We start from the raw sequence: 16,981 nt of genomic DNA, 5'->3' as shown, positions 1-16,981 counted from the left end.
CCTTTATTTTAGAGAACAATGACTCAGGAAAGTACTAGATGGTCATACCTGGTAATGAGCTGAACAGGAGCTTTTGAGAGTGATTCTGTGGCTTGAAGACAAGGTATGTGCTTTGGCTTTAGGAACAGGGGAATGAGATGTGAGAAGATGATTCTTTAAAATTCATGTGGTCGTAAGAACACCGCTGTTTTATGCTGTCCTAGTGTCTAGTCTTTAAAAAGAACATTGAAAATTACAAAGGTTTCTGAAAAAGCTGCAAAAATTGTTTAAGAAGTTGTTAAAGAAAAAGACACAAAACTGTTGAATACTAGTCATTCATCATAAAAAGGAGAATATTAAATTATGAGATGATCATAGCAAGTGTCTGCATGAGATATTACTCATTTGTAAAAATTGTAAAGGTTGTTTGGTTGAAGGTATTCAAAGCCACGGAAACTGCAAGTAGGTAGATTTGATCTGGGAATGAAGAATACAAATGCTTATCAGTCAACGTAATGAGCTGGTGAAAGAATTGTCTCACAAGTCAAGGCCATTACAGTTCCATGAGAACAAACATAATGAGGGGAACAGAATCCCACAATAAAAATACCAAAAGCAAACAAATAAATCCTCCTAGAATATCAATTGCATCACTTGGGGGTTATGTGAACCCCCAAGTCCTGTGAAAAGGTAGAGGAGATACTTGTTTTTTATTTATGTCTTACATGCTAAAAGAGTGAGTACAAGAACCAACATTTGTGAAGAATTTTGGAAGGACACCTTCTGGGCTGCTTTTTCAGGTGCTCTATTCTATGGCTTTGATCTTTTTGACTTGTCTTTCCACCAGACCATATTCTCTGCTGAAGATTAGTGACATTCAGAAGACCTTAAGGCTCCATTTTTAGAGTGTATAAGCATTATTTCACACAAGATTAACAGATATTTTCAAAGTGACATGTACTTAAGAACTTGAGTTCTATTGATTTTCATTACGGTACTGTGTGGGGTGATTTAAAAACTTCACCAAAACAAGTGAATTGCTCTAGAGCAGAGCAGAATTGTCAGAGATTTCCCCAGAGCTGGGGAACTCTGGGTGCTCTCCAGCTGTCACCTAGTGGTGATCCCAGTACCAACAGCAGCTCGCCGAAGACTAAAGCTGCATCTTGGGAATTTTCAATGTCATCAAGCTCCATTTGTCCTTCTGTATAGCATTGCTGTTTGGGCTTTACCTCTGAATTTAGAAGATCCATTTTAAGGATCAATTCCTTAATCTTTATTTAGGACTCTGTCAGCTCTCCTTTTGATTTGAAGACTGTCACTCACCTAAATGTGGTTGAAATCCGGATAGGCAATTCTGAAAGCAAAAAAGCATGGTTACTTATTATAGAAGCTATTGCTGTTCAAACCCCTTGCCTGAATAGAGCCGTAGTCCCCATCCTTTTCCCGTTTCATTCTTCCTAATAATTCTTGAATTAGAGAAAAGAACTTGTGGCAGTTGTGGCTGTGATTTTTATGAATATTTCTGTAACCCCTCTGAGGGCTAAATATGAGGCTGCAGATAAAGTGCAGCACATTTCCCAGCAGACAGCACTCTTTATGTGCATAATTTACAGTACGGAACTAGTCATAGCAACTAGTAAGTAGTAAGTGGGGTTTTTTTATACTCAGATCATCTGCAGAATAGTTGCTAGTTGTTTTTTGGGGGTTTTTTATGTTCTGTGTAAAAGCTGTAAAATTAATGTGTTATTTGTCATGCTGTGATGGAATGTGTATGTTTATGAGAGAAAATGTGCGTACACAGTAAAACAGAGTGCTCAGATCAGAGGCTGAAACTCTTTCTGGCTGAGAGCAGAGTACAGGTTCTGTGGTCTGAGAGTAGAGCCTTTTAAAACTTCAGTGTTTAAAAATGAGAGAGATTTCTTTTGCACTTCTAGGTAGAAGGAGGGGAAATCCTTTTAGTCCAGCAAACATCTGGTAGCTGAAGAATGATAAAAAAGTACTGATTGGTTCTGACAGCTGCTTGCTTTGTAGTGGTATTTAACCAGAAATATTTGAAACAGATTGATATGAATAATGAAAGATTGCATGATGTATGTCACAAATAAACTTTACCACAATTTAACTCATTAACAAAGAAACAATGTTACATAAGGAAAAATCCTTATTTACTGTTTAACTCATTTGTGATATTTCATTTTTAATAACCTGACAACAGATAAGGTTTTTATAATAATTTTCTCCATCAGATATTGCAAGTATTTCATTGCGAAACAGGTTGAATGGGATGTCATTGTCCTTTAACTTTAACAAGTGCTGCTGATGGATGTGGTCCATTTAAATGTACAACAGAGAGCTGAACTAGATAATGAACTTATTATTACTCTCTGAGGATTACAGGTTAGTCCCAAAGGAGTGCAGTAAGCTAGAGAAAATCCATATCTACTGGCTAAACAATAGCCAGAGGGCTGACTGGAGATATTGATTTACTTTCTAGGCCATTTAGACCTTAATGGTGGAGAAAAGCTGAAGTGCTGTTTACTTTTCTGCCAGAATCGACCAAACAACCAGTCCATTTTTTAAAGACTTTTGATTGATTTCGCTTAGAGGAATTAGAGGTGATTTATTTTTAAGCTGAAAGCAACTCGTAAATATCTCCCACTACACAGGTTCCATGAGAGTAAATGTTAAGTGGAAATGCTTACTGAGAAATACTTTGCTGCAAATCAATGTGAGCAGGTAATACTCCTTGATAGGAACAGTCAGGTGTTGGACACCTTTTTCAAGAGTGGTCAAACCTCTGGTTGCACTACGTGAGAAAGAGCATTTTTAAAAGACTTAGCTTTTGTGAAGGGGTATGAATCTGATTGCTTGGCTGAATTTGTGCCAGCTGTACCCTGCTGACTTTGAAAAGGGCCATGGCTCTGGCAGTGTAAGTGGTGCTCAAGGTCAGTAGTGAGCAGCTTTAATATTTGATGGATGAAAACAGTAATTTATCACGTGACAATTGCCCATGATGCTTCAAGTATTTTCAAAATTAGGCAAGCTTAAATAAATGCTCCTGAGCATCCTGCCACATATAGAGACACATCTAAAGAAAATAATAATATGATTTTTATTTCCTAGAGATAACCTGTCTGGAAAAGTCGTATGTTTATACAAATGACTGTCAGGTGTTTTAGGGCTGTAAATGTAAAATATATGTAGCCAAAATCATGAAGCTTACTATGGTAGAGCTGCTGTGTTGATAATATTCTTGTTTAGAGGTAAAGCCACAATTTAATATTAATTCCCAACGCATAGTCTATAGCTACTACTTAGAAAAATTGTGCAGGAACATTTTTTTGAAGTCCACTTGCAAAGATAAGACCTTGGAAGGCATTTTTCAGTTCTGCTTTAACATGATAGTCTGTGTTATTTATTGGAAACAGCACTATTTTCACTAATCAGGCTTGGCTTTTTCCTTCCTCCCCATCCTCTTCTCTGAAGGGAGTTAGACTTGGTTAGTAAGCTACTTATATCATAACACAGAAACATTAGAATTACAGTCAGCTCTGGGGATCTCACAAAAATGTGGAAATATGCATGTTTTAAATCTGGAAGTTGCATTTCAAATCCTACATGTGTTTTATGCCACCTCTCCTACCAGCTAAGTCATTAACTCTATTTGATTCAGCCTTCGCACCATGCTAAACAGCTGAAAACTGATGGGAAGAAAAAATATTCAAGTATTTTCCCATTCTCTCGGAAAATCCCTGAACAACAGAAAAATCCTATTACTGTGAGGTAGAGGTCATTAGGACTTTGCACAAAGATAATAATTTTTACTGCCCCCTTGTGTTTGTGAACTGATGCCCAGGAACTATGGAAAAGCTAAGAATTTCAGTGTATACTTCGTGCTAGTTCTGCAATATACATTAAAATTAAAAATGGTGGATGAATGTGTGTTCTCTGTTGAAAAATTGAAAAAGTTTGATAGACCTTATTTTTTATTTTAAGTATGCCTTTTGTAGTCAGCTCGCTAACCTTTACTATAAGAATTTAGTACCTGCTTTTGTGAAGTCCCAAGAAGAAAATTTTACAGACTGCTTCATATATGGTTTCTTTAAGCTTTTTTGTTTGCTAAGATTTGAAAAAGTTCACTTACCCTTTACTTTTCTTCAGCCTTAAAAAGTTTATGGCAGAATACATTTTGCAGACCTGTTTTAGCTGCTAGGCTTTTATGCTTTAATACACTCTTAAGATTTTTTTTTTTGAAAGAAAGGCAAGCTTGCAAGCTAACTTCCGTGAGCTTTATACAAGTGTCAGTGGAAGTGTTACCTGCAGTTCTCCTGTAACTACAACAAACTGTGATACAGCATTTTGTGTGCTGATAATTTGAAATTCCTTATTGAGTATTCGCAGTTCAAAAAAAGCTGTGCATGTATATTAACAAAAGCTGTGCAGATGATGTTTTCTTTATGTCAAATAACATGAAGTGATTAAAAAAAATGCCAGTTTAATATAAGCATTTCTGTTTATTTTGTCTTTTGGAGTTGGTTTTTGTAGTTACTTTTTTAATTAAATCTATAGAATGATTGAACTAGAACTAATTATAGATTAGCTAAATTTTAACTTTCATTTAAGAGCTGGTTGATCTGGCTAAGTTAGTTAGCTAGAAAAGTTGTATCTCATCTAAAATTATGAAGTTTTATGCTGAAATAGAGTCCAAATTATGCAGAGTTGAAGGAATCAGATCAGTGCCCCCAAATTACAGTATTGTCATTCACCATGTTCAATTTCCTTATCAAGTTTAAGTCCTAAAGTATTACTGAATTTAAAGCACAGAATGATTACTTCCATTTATTTCAGGAGCTGAAAAGCAGTGAGTAAGAATGAGGTTCAAAGAAATCTAAATCTGTGAGGTTTTTGTTGGGTTTAGTTTTTTTTTCTTTCTTTGCAAGTGAAGTGCATTAGGAAAGAAAACAACAGCTGGTAGCATGGAGCTGTGTGAGATTTTAAAAAGCTGGGGTGAAGTAATGATTAGAAATGCAATATGGAGCTGTAGTGTAAAAAGTAAAACCGAAGGCACTGAACTAGACAAATATAATTTAGGCAGCACAGGTCTAATTACTAGGCTTGATAGCTTAGAGTTATTACCCATAAAGGTTGATTCCTCACCAATTCTCTGGCTGCAGAAAAGAATCCTACTAGACATTGGTGCTAAATTTATCGTGTAGCATATGATGATAAAAAAATTACAAAGACAGATTTCTTTGTGTATGTTCCTGTCAAAAGGGTCTGTATAGACTTTTTCAAAGTGAAATGTATATAATCACAAGGACATTCCATGAAAGACACATAGGGAACCATTTTACAGATCTATTTTAAACATGCTTTAGAAAAATTAATCAATTTCTTCTTGTTTGCATGTATTTTGAATTTTAATGGAGCAGGATTGAAGAATAAGTGCTCTCACTGCAGCCATGTAGTAAGTGAAACAATTACATGCTGGGTATATAAATGTTATTTGCTGATAATCCAACACAGTTTTTGGAGGAATGATCCGTGGTCACATAGCTTTGTATGGAGGACCAAAACCACTATACTCTTCCTAGCTTTACTCTTTGTCTGGCAATCTGCCTTGTCCTTTAAGGTGCTGTTCAATGTAGAAAATTTTCTAAATTTTTATTGTGAAGGATAAGACAGTAAGTAATTATAGCAGTAGAATTTATTATTTATACAGCTACCATGTGCATTTTCAATGCTAAGTCCTGATTTCTACTAAGTAAAGACCTTCTGTCACACTAAAAATGCATTCTGAAGTCTCTGCACATTTACAGAACAGCATTTTTAACCACAGCTGATGACTGCGTTCAATCTTCAGGGGAAAAAAGTTGCCTAAAAATATAGACTCACAAATATAGCATTAATCGTAATATTTTCAGGTTTTTAAAAAATCAGTGGCCTTTTAAAAGCAAAACTCATCCCATCCTCCACAAAATAGAAAGTAATGTACCATTATTTAAGAAATATGAACTCGTTTTTTTTTTTTTTTTCACAAAGAGAATGAAGCTTGGCCCATGTGTTTCACCTGCCTGTTCTCTCCTGAATGATCTGCACCTGAGATCCAGTAGCTGTGCTTTAACCCTCCTGTAGGAAAGCAGGTAGCAGAGTGTCCATGCATTTCCACAAAACAGGTTATATGCCTATTTAAAAATTCCCTGAAGGTGAGACTAGAGAGATGGGACAGCTTATGTGGCCTTTTGAATTGAATGTGCTGCAGGGAACACAGGTGGCCTGGATTCAGATCTTGGATTCTTTTGTGATAAGTTACTAAAATCCATAGGTATGAGTGCATACTTGCAAGGATATGTTTTGTAAATTCTCTTTTAGCAAGTGAATTGAGAAATAATGAGACTTCTTTTATGTTGAAGGGCTTAGGAGGACAGTCTTCTATCTAGGTGAAGTGTTTTGAAACAAGATAGGTTTTCAGTTTTAGATTAGAGAGCTTAATCTAGGACTTGAAAGTGTCTATCTACATATGAACTAGGTGTCAGTGCTCTCACTATAGTCAGTGGAGAACCAGTTATTTCTCTCAATGAAACCTGGAGACCAATTCTGCTTACTCAGGCCTGGTAAATCACACCTTCAGTTTCACTGAGTAGATGTCTTTTGTCTTGGATGGAAATACAGTGTCGTCCTACTTCACAGGCAGACAAATGCATTGTGGTGGTAAACTAAATCCTAGACAAGCCACCTCCTTCCTAGAAGTGATATTCTCATAGAGGTGAAATCAGGAGACAATGAAACTTGAAATGAGTGAGGCTTCCTAAATTTATAAACCAGCTCTTTCAATAGAAAAATAAATTTTAAACTCTCCTGAATCCCAGTCAGACAGGCAGAGTCTGACCTGTAAAGGTTTAAACCAGTAAGGTTTAAATATTTCTGGAGGAATAATAAGGAGAAAAATTTAGTCAAAGATCTTCTATACAGTCTGATTTTCTCTTGTGTGCTTACAGAAGAGATGCTTATTGTTTGCCTTACAGCATTTGATTGCTTTTTCCTTTTTTCTTTTTTCTTTTTTTTTTTTTTGTCCTTTTCACTTAATCTTCTCATTGTGTCCTACTTGGGAATGGTGTAAAGCATGGTGTTTCAAGTACTTTATGGTAATGGAAGGGTTTATTTGGCAAGAATTGAATAGAAGTATTGAGATATTTTAGTTTTTCAGTGAGAGTTAAAGTATGGGCTAGAGAAAAAGATTGTTTAATTACATGTCATCACCTGCTTTACAGGGAAACAAAACTGGTTTATATGATTGTTAGTTTGCTAGTTTTCTAAAACAAAGGTACAGTTTTGCATGTGAAGCAGCCAATGAGGAGTTCCTCCTTCAAACCTGTTCCTGAGCCTCTGAGCTATAAGTACTGCTTAGTGCACCTAGTCTCATGTCTGTGTATACGTATCCGTATTTGTGCATAAGGGAAAGGAATATTGTTTCATTCCTCTGACATAATAAAAAGATGAAATGTGGAGGTCTGTGTCCTTGCTCTGAGCTAGTCAGTCTATTCTAATATATACAGAGAGGGCTTTTTTTGCCTTTTTTTAAATGAGCTTTGTTGGCTCTCTAGTATGACCAAGGCTGGTAAATATGGAACTGTTCAGAGACTTTATTTTTGTTCATGATAAAAAACCTCTTGAGATTAATGAGTCATTGGTGCCTCAGCATCTGCTCCCAAGACTGGGGAATTTTGGAAAGAAACTGAGGAGAAATATAAGCATAAAAATAAGTAAAACGTTAAGAGCAGAAATCTTCATGATGGTGAATGGGCACAAAGGATTTAAGAAGTGTAACAAATGTTTATTTAGGGGAGCAAAATGACAGATTAAATCAAAGCTATAGTGAAGACACTTTTAAAGTAAATCTTTTGAGAAACAACTATTTTTTTGGTCTTACTAATAAATTTGTTAAAACAATATATTCAAAACAGGTATTACTGTCACAGACTAGAAACAGTACCCTCTTTCATGGGGAAATGTCTTGTTAACTATGTCAGTCAGGTATCACGATGTTTTAGAGTAGCTAGGTTTCATATCAGTTGCTGTAGGTTGACCTCCTGCAATTAGTCTCAGTTGAATAAGCCACTTTTCTGTAACTCTGGAGAAAATATTTTTTTCCCTTGTGAACATCTTGTTGCATACTGGAAGAAAGCAGATACAATGTGAGGCACAGCTCAGAAGTTCCTCCTGCATTATAGCACCTAGCACGTGCTACAAAGATCTTAAAATTTTTAGGGTGTGTTGTTTATATTTCCATATGGGAATTTTTACTTGTATTTTAGGATAAGATTTTCCTCCATATAGATGTTAGCAGTAGGCTCTGTGCTGGTGTCTGTACTGTAAGGAGGGTATGCAAGAAAGGTATCATAATTAATAAAACAACAACAGGATTCATAGCAAATGAGATTGTGTCTTATGGATATCATTATCAACCTGGTGTTCCTCTTGTGTTGGTTTTTTTCCTGGTAACCCTATAAGAAGTAAACACATCCAGTCTGGCTACTATTTCTCTCAGAAACCTGAACAAATTGCATTCTGATCTGTAGCTCAACAAAATCAAGAAACAGTGCACAGACCTGCAATGAATTCATTGCACCTTTTGTCGGCAAATATACAGACAACAGATGATATTTGGGAACATCAGTACCTGTCTGGAGTGTGTGAATTGACCAGTATTCATAGGTGAACTGTCTGTACAAATATTTCAATCCAAATGGATGGTTGGAGCCTGAGATAAGGAATGGTTTTCACTCTCCCCCTCCATTAATCCCCTTGGGGAAATGAAAGTTTAATTCAGCTATTTGTAAGCCCAAGACTTTGTCACTAAGAACTGATCACTCTTGGTAAAATTATAATTAATTTGTTATTTTTCTCTATACATCACTTTAAATTTATCCACATTAAATGTCATCTACATTTTTATACCCCAGTCACTAAGTACTGCAAGGCCCTTTTGCAACTTTTCATGACTTGGGTTTATTACTGAAAATGGTCAGGGCAAGGTGTCCAGGAGTGGCTTCTTGGCCAGATGTGAGAGCACAGCTGAATGAAGGACTAGAACTGAATGGAGAAGGGGGAAGGATGAGAATTACAGCTGGAATGAACTGCTGAGGGTTTTGAGAAAATTGGGCAAAGAACTGGATAAAGGGGGACAGGCAGGCGGGCAGTGGAGATTGCAGCCCAACTGCATGGATGCCTGAGAGCTACAGTGCGAAGCTATGACAAAGCATGAGAGAAAATGGAGCCAGATTCAGCTTTGCAGCAGTAGAACTGATAATGTCAGGGAACATGATCTCACAGTGTTACTTAGTGGTATGACTACTTATGGGGTAGCTTTTCAGCCATGGGTGGTGTCATTTTATGATATGTGAAAATGTTATTTATTGTGTAAAACTGAAACTGCTCTATGAGGATTTTAGCTTTTCTGCACTTACTTATATGGTCTCTGCCTAAGCTCTGTGCCATAGGAGATTAACACTTAGATTTGCCAGAAGTACAGTTGGTAATGGAAAAAAGAAAAAATTGACAAAGATGTCTCTATTAAAATCATGCCAGTCACACATAAATCTCTTATGGATGTGCATCTCCACTGGCTATTTCCTTACCTTTGCATATGATTCATTATAAAGAAGAACAGAAATTATATGATTGTTAAGACAGAAGTAGAAAGAAGAGAACATTAGAAAAAGTCATACATTCTTATTAATATATATTATGTGCTGCAATGAAATCATTTTTACCTAAGTATAAAATTACCTAGATAATAGATTTATGAACTGTAAGAAAAGATGGAAAATATGTTGTCTGTTGAAAACTACTGTGAGAGATCTGGTAAAAATATTCTTTATATTGAATTGCAGAAAGCATTAAAATATTTTTTACCAACTGAAGCTCTATTTTATACAATGCTGAGTATTAAATTAGATAAAATCCTATATATACACATATTTTTATCACCAGAAATACAATGTACAATTCCTATGACATATTATATGCTGTAAAGTTTTACTTCACAGAATCGCAGAATGAATTAGTTTGGAAAATACCTCTGAGATCCTCAGACTATCAAGTCCAACCTGTGGCCAAACACTACCATGTCAACTCGAGCATGGTACTGAGTGCCACGTCGTCATTCCTTAAATACCTCCAGGGATAGTGACTCCACCACTTCCCTGGGAAGCCCATTCCAGTATCTAATCACCCATTCTGCTAAGAAATTCTCCCTAATGTCCAACAGCTTGACAACTAGGTCCTCTTGTCCTGTCACTTGTTGCCTGGGAAAAGCACTGACACCCACCCCCTTCCCCCCCAGTTACAGCCTCCTTTCAGAGAGTTGTAGAGAGAGCAGTAAGGTGACCCCTGAGCCTCCTTTTCTCCAGGCTAAAGAACCCCAGCTCCCTCAGCCGCTTCTCTCAGAACTTGTGCTCCAAACACTTCACCAGCTTTATTGCCTTTCACTGGACTTGCTCCAGCACCTCAATGTCCTTCCTGAATTGAGGGGTCCAGAACTAGACATGGCATTTGAGGTGTGGCCTCACCAGTGCCAACTACAGGGGAAGAATTGCTTCCCTGATCCTGCTGACCACACTATTCCTGATACAAGCCAAGATACCATTGGCCTTCTTGGCCATCTGGGCACGCTGCGTTCAGCGCTGCATTCAGCCACACTTGTTCAGCAGCTGTCGACCAGCAGCCACAGGTCCTTTTCTGCTGGGTAATTTTCTGGATATTCTGCCCCAGGCTGTAGCACTGTATGGGGGTGTTGTGGCCAAAGTGTAGGACCTGGCTCTTGATCTTGTTGAACCTTACACTACCGGTCTTGGCCCACTGATCCAGCCTGTCCAGGTCCCTCTGCAGAGCCTTCCTGCCCTCCAGCAGATCAGAACACTGACCCAACTTGATGCCGTCTGCAAATTTGATTATTGTACCCTCAAGCCCCTCATCCAAGTCAATAAAGATGGTAGGCAGGACTGATGCCTGGGGAACACCACTAATGATGAGACGTTGACTGAATGTGGCACCATTCAACATTGGTGTCTGGATCCTGCCATTTAGCGAGCCCAGAGAGGAGTGTGTCTGTCACTTGCTCTTGAATGTATGTCTTACAGGCTAGGACTCATTAAACCAAAAGAGCAACTTCAGACCCACCTTAGTAAGCTTATTTTTCCCAAGGAGACATTTTTTTTCCTCCATACATTGGGAATCACTTTCATACTGCTTAATGGTGTAAGTGTCCACAAATTGAATTCAAATCATAGAATGCTTTGGGTTGGAAGGGATCTTGAAAGATCATCTAGTTCTGACCCCTCTGCCATGGGCAGGGATACCTTCCACTACACCAGTTGCTCAAAGCCCCATCCAACCTGGCCTTGAGCGCTTCCAGGAATGGGGCATCCACAGCTTCTCTGTGCGACCTGTTCTAGTGTCTCACCACCCTCATCATAAAAGAATTCTTCTTTATGTCTAATCTGAATGTAGTGTTTTGCAATTTGATAGAATTATAAATAATAATAAACCTTCCATAGAGTTAGATGTTTACTGCATGGAGTTTTATATTATCTGCTATGGTGTCTGGTAATAACCGCTGTCAGTGAGAGAATATTGGAAGACATGGTCATATTTTTGCCCATCATGGCGTTTCCTATATTCCTAGTTTCATTTTTAGACCTTATTATCTGTATTTTCAAACTTAAGAAATATGTGTTTTTATTTAGGTCTCTTTTAGGATTATTTTACTTCTCTTCTGTATTTTATCACCATACCTTTTTAAGTGCTGTAGAACTTCAATGCATTTTGAAATTAAGTTCCTCTGTCCTGCTCATTCTTCTCTTTCATGATTCCTCTATTTTCTGATGATGACCTCCTCTTTTTTCACATATACTTGTCAACCCTTTTTTCCCTTTGTACTGCTCACAGTTTCTCCATGGAAATATACCTCCATTTCAGCAGGCTTTTCTGGTATTTCTGGTTCCCTGCAGAGGTGGTTCTACACATTATTCCACATTTGCTTGGAACAAAAGAGTGAACAAGGGAGAAAAGGGAGGTAAAGAGACCTGTTCCATTTAAATATGTAGCATTAATCTGTGGCTCTGAGCACCTTCCAGACTTGTGGTGGTTGAGATGATAAGCATCTACTCTTTATGAAATAGATTAAATGTTCTTTGCTACTTTTTTTTTCCTGCCATAGAATTTTCTTTTAAAAATTCATTACATTCTATACATTGTTGTTCATGAATGCTGCTCTTAGAATGGGAGCTTTATGCTGAAAACTGTATGAGTTTATGATATAGATTGAGATAACTCTTGACACTCACTGACAAAGAAACAGTACTTTTGAAAAAAAGTTGGAATAGTCTTTAAAAAAGTATTTTCAGAAGGCAGTGCTAAGAGGTTATATTTTGGGGAAAAATATACTTTCTGGAGGAATTCAAGTTCTGCTTGTCCGTGAACAGACATTGTTGCACAGATTTGTATTAGAGGTTGCTTCCTGTAGTGGACTTTTCAAGGAATTTACCTTGGAAGAATGAAGAATTCTAGTATGTTCCTGGGTAAAAAAGCTCTATATTTAGTACAGATTAAAGGATAAAAATTGACAGAACTGGAGACAAAAATTTGTTGTTTCTCTGCCACAGAATATGAAAAATAAAGCCTTCTCAGGGTCTACTTCCAACAGGTCATAATATGGTTAAATTCTGTATGTATTTTCATGCAGACGGCTAGAGGCATATTCTTGATTCAAGGCCATTCTTATGCTAAATTTAAAATCTCTGCTCAGAAAGTGTAGCTGTATTAAAACAGTTCAAAATGTATGTTATCAAACACTTCTAATATAAGCAAATATACAAGTTTTTAATCCAGTCATTTTCAAAAATGGTCAAAGTATTTCAGCTGACATTTTACAAAAATAACAGTCACAAATTTTCTGATGTAGAAATTTTAGCTGAAGTCATTGAAGCTTGACACTGCATAATTAAAGTGGAAATAAATATAATAAAGTTATAAAGCAAAAAAGTAAAAAGTAAATTTAAGAAGTGTAAATAGGATGTGGTAGAAAGTGTGACAAACTTGCAAATGTAGCAATAAGCTCTTGCCCTGAGTATAGACCCTAAATGCCAGAGTAAGAATTTGTTACTTGAGTTAAAGGTACTCCTCTTTTATTGTGACCTTTTATTAGCAGCCCATAACTGGTGTATTGTTATGCATGTTCTGACAGAGTGATCATAGTGCAATGAAGTATACATGCTCTTCAGGTGTTGAATAAAGTATTTACTATTTCCATATTTAGATACAGGACAATTTTTCAATGACATGCCTTGTAATTGCTTAATCAGAAAGGTTATATAAAATAGTTTTAGCAGTAGGGGGGTTTCTGATTAACTGATAATGGAGCAAACCCATATCACAGACTATTTTGATTATTTTGCCTTGATTACCAAATATCAGTCTGAACTTTTCCAAGAAATGTATCTAAGTTTCTAAGTCTGATATTTATCCACAGTATAGAAATGCTGTAAGAAATGGCAGTATTAGCCTTTTTATACTGTTGTTATGACCTGCTCCTGAAGGTGAGAGTAGCTGAGGTTCTTGTTAACAGATCCCTTGGGGCAGATTAGAGTGAAATGACACGGAATGACCGGTGTTTATACATACATGGATATCACCACCCGTGGATCCAGTGATGAGATTTGATTGTTGCTTGGTTGAAGTGATGGCCACAGTCTTGATCTGTCAGGGCTGGGGGAAGCCCCCGAAATGTATAGTTCAGTTGGTTGATGTACGTTCAGGTAGGAACACACCCAGGTACCTCCCCTGAGATGGAAGTTCAACGCTGTCTCTTGAAACACTGTGGATCATGCTCAGTCCTCTGGTGGAAGGCCCCAGAAATGAGTCTGGGGGCACTTTGGGAATCTTTGATGGCTTATGATGTCTTCTAAGACATTACAGTTGCTTCTCACATCAGCTTGGTTTAGCCAGTTATGCCCCATCAGAAGGGATGAACACCTTCAGGCCTGTGTCTGAATGTCCTGGTACTTCCCCAGAACCAGAGTTTTATACCTGAGCAAGTTGCATAACTGAGGACATTGGCATGATAAAAAGCGTTATCGCACCTAGCAAGATCTGCTCCTCACCAGCCTCTTCCCTTGCTTGGCTCAAACCCCAGCTTGATGCTAAACAGACTGGCTTGTTGTGGTCCTCCTCTAGTGCTCGTCCCCTCTTCACCTGGGGTGTTCTTGGGTTTTGTCACCACACATCCAGAAACCCACCTCCTCCCCTTCACTTGGGGGATGCAAACCTGGCCGCAGCAAAGAGCCTGCTGCTTTTGCAAATGGCCAATTGTTTGAGTCATTAACCATTAACATTTCAGTCTCTCACAACTGTCTTGCAAATTTATTTCATCCCTGTTAAAGAAGATCATTCCACTTGTCAGAAGATTGATCAATGCTTGAAAATGTGTAACATTGCCAGCATAAAAAGTGTTTAGGTTCTTGAAGTACAGTTTTGTTTTGTCATTCCTACACCCATAGGCTGTATATTTTGACATGCTCTAATACAATAGCAACATAAGTCAGCCTTTAATCATGACTGATGTTTTATTTATATTGTAAAGTTGTTTAAGAGTTTAGATAAGCATTTTGAGGCATATGGAAGTAACAAAAAAACCCCAAGCCCTTTTCTTTAGAATAATCCATTCCCTTTCCTATTCCAACAAAACCAGTGTTGTAAAGAAGAAGCAGGCTTCAAACTTACTTTTGGTCATCTCTTATTAAAAGCTGAGAAAAGTCTAAATCATTTCCTCTGGGAGAGAGAGAATATAGATGTGACAGCAGCCTGTGATGCAGTTTCTTACAGTTTTAATGTGGCAAAATTGTTATTAAATATATATTTGTTTAGCAATCTAAAATTTAGTTACATTATGGAAGAAATTAGAATGGCCATGATAGTAGTTCACTAATCTTCTGAATGGATTCTTCTGCTGTTTGCTGCTGTATTGATAAGCAGATGAGCTTTACCTCTTTGAAACAGGAATGCAAGTGGAAGATATGAACTAAAGTTGAGGTTTTTATTATTATTAGAAAAATTGTAATATTTACTAGAATAATAAGACTTGTCTTGCTTATGAAAATTTCGGTATAATTTCTCTGAAGTTCTTTATTTAACTCCATTTTGTATCTATGAAAAGTTTTAATACAATCCTCTGTTCAATAAAAGATGTAGTGCATTTGAATAAAACCATGGAATTTAATCTATTTCATGGCTTGTAAAAGAAGTTGGTAAACCATTTGGAAATTAAGCATAAAATTATTTGTATCTACATCTATCTTTGTATTTGAAAACTGGTCAAGTAAGTTGTCCTTCTATGCTTAAAAACAGAGACAGTCAACTGGAGATGGAGAACAGGCTCACAATACATTTTTCTGCCTGATAGAATCTTAGAGGTTTTATTAAAATTATAAGAAATCAAAAACTCACCTGATATATTTACTTAATCTTCTGTCATATGATTCTACAAGGTTTAGATTTATAGATCTAAATTTTCTAGTAATCCTTGAGTGCATTGACAATGCTGGGGTTTTTTTTGGTATCTGAATTTGACACAGTATATGACTTAAAGTAAATTACTTAAAAATATATGTCTATTTTAACTTTGCATAAGTCAAAGAGTTTGTTAGATAGAGTGCTAATAAGTGAGTCAATTTAAAGCAGTCTTTTAAATAAAGAGAAAGAAAAGATTCTTCATTTGAGGTAAAAGTAACTGAATAGCAAAAGGAAAGGCTATCAAAAGAAGATACAAAGGCTTTTTATCTTAATAATAGGATCAAAAGAAATTACAAAGTATTTTTATGAATACTTACATCAAGGTTTTGTTGGTTTTTTTTGTTTGGTTGAGGTTTTTTGTTTGGTGGCGGGTTTTGCTGGGTTTTTTGTGGTTGGTTGGTTGGTTTTGGATGGTTTTTTGTTTCTTTGCTTTGGGGTTTTTGTTTGGTGTGGGATTTTTTTGTTTTGTTTTGGGGTTTTTTTGGGAATTTTGATTATTCATCATCCCTGTCTAGAAAGTAGTGGGAAGATAGCTGCATCCAGATTTTCCAAAGGCACCCAATGGAAATTCAAGACTTAGTTCACATTTCTTTGGAAACAAAAGGTTTCTAAATTCTTTTCTATACGTTGGCATAAATAGAGCACTTGATCCCAGGTCAGTAGGCAGTGTGCTAACTAAACTGCAGGTGTAGAACGAACATATGTCAGACCACTTCCATTCATGGACCCAAGGAATCTGGACCTGAATCTGGCCTGAACCCTTCTGGTTGTTGGAGCTCCTTCGAGAATATGCCTTTATCTGAGAACAGGTTCTCAAAAATAGTTTCCAAATATTTTCAGATTTTCTGTGTAAAAACCTTTGGAAATTCCTGTAATTTTTTTCATCGGAAATGTGTCATTTCCTTATTACTCTTCTCTTCCCAACTCTGTGTAGGCTACCAGGTTGGACATCTTTACACACCTCTAATACTGCTCCAGAAATTGCTGACTCTTGTAACAGGTTTCTGGAAATGGCCAGCACTGCAATACCTCTTTGCATTTTGTAATTCTAAGAGTCATTAAGTAGACTTTAACAACAACTAAATAGCCTTTTATATGTAATTTGAAATAATTACGGGTAGGATTTGTACTTTTGACATGTTTTACAATCATCTACATTTATGTTTCACTCTTCTCCACTTCTAGCTCATGCAAACTCAGTCATTTTCAAGTTAAAAGCACAATGTGCTGTGTCAGAGAACAGTTTATACAAGTGGAGAAACTGTGTTCATATCTGATTCTTAAGTGGGAATAATGAATTCTAATTCAGTGTCTTTTGTTGTGGTTGTTTAGCTTCTTTTTTTTTTTTGTTACAGAATAATAATTACTCATGAGAATTCACAAAAAGTACACGTTCTTATTTGAAATGGTGCTGTTGGCGTCCTGATTGTAT

General features: G+C 36.8%; 1 protein-coding gene across 9 annotated transcripts in view; it reads left to right on the top strand.

Annotated features, from left to right (window-relative positions):
* The window catches only part of DGKB (diacylglycerol kinase beta), a 381,330-nt gene that overhangs the window by 281,658 nt on the left and 82,691 nt on the right, over positions 1-16,981 (top strand). The gene's annotated exons all lie outside the window — the stretch shown is intronic.

The sequence above is a fragment of the Corvus brachyrhynchos genome, unplaced genomic scaffold (assembly GCF_000691975.1).
Source record: "Corvus brachyrhynchos isolate BGI_N302 unplaced genomic scaffold, ASM69197v1 scaffold142, whole genome shotgun sequence".
Classification (NCBI taxonomy): Eukaryota; Metazoa; Chordata; class Aves; order Passeriformes; family Corvidae; genus Corvus; species Corvus brachyrhynchos.
This window is presented reverse-complemented; position numbering and strand designations above follow the sequence as displayed.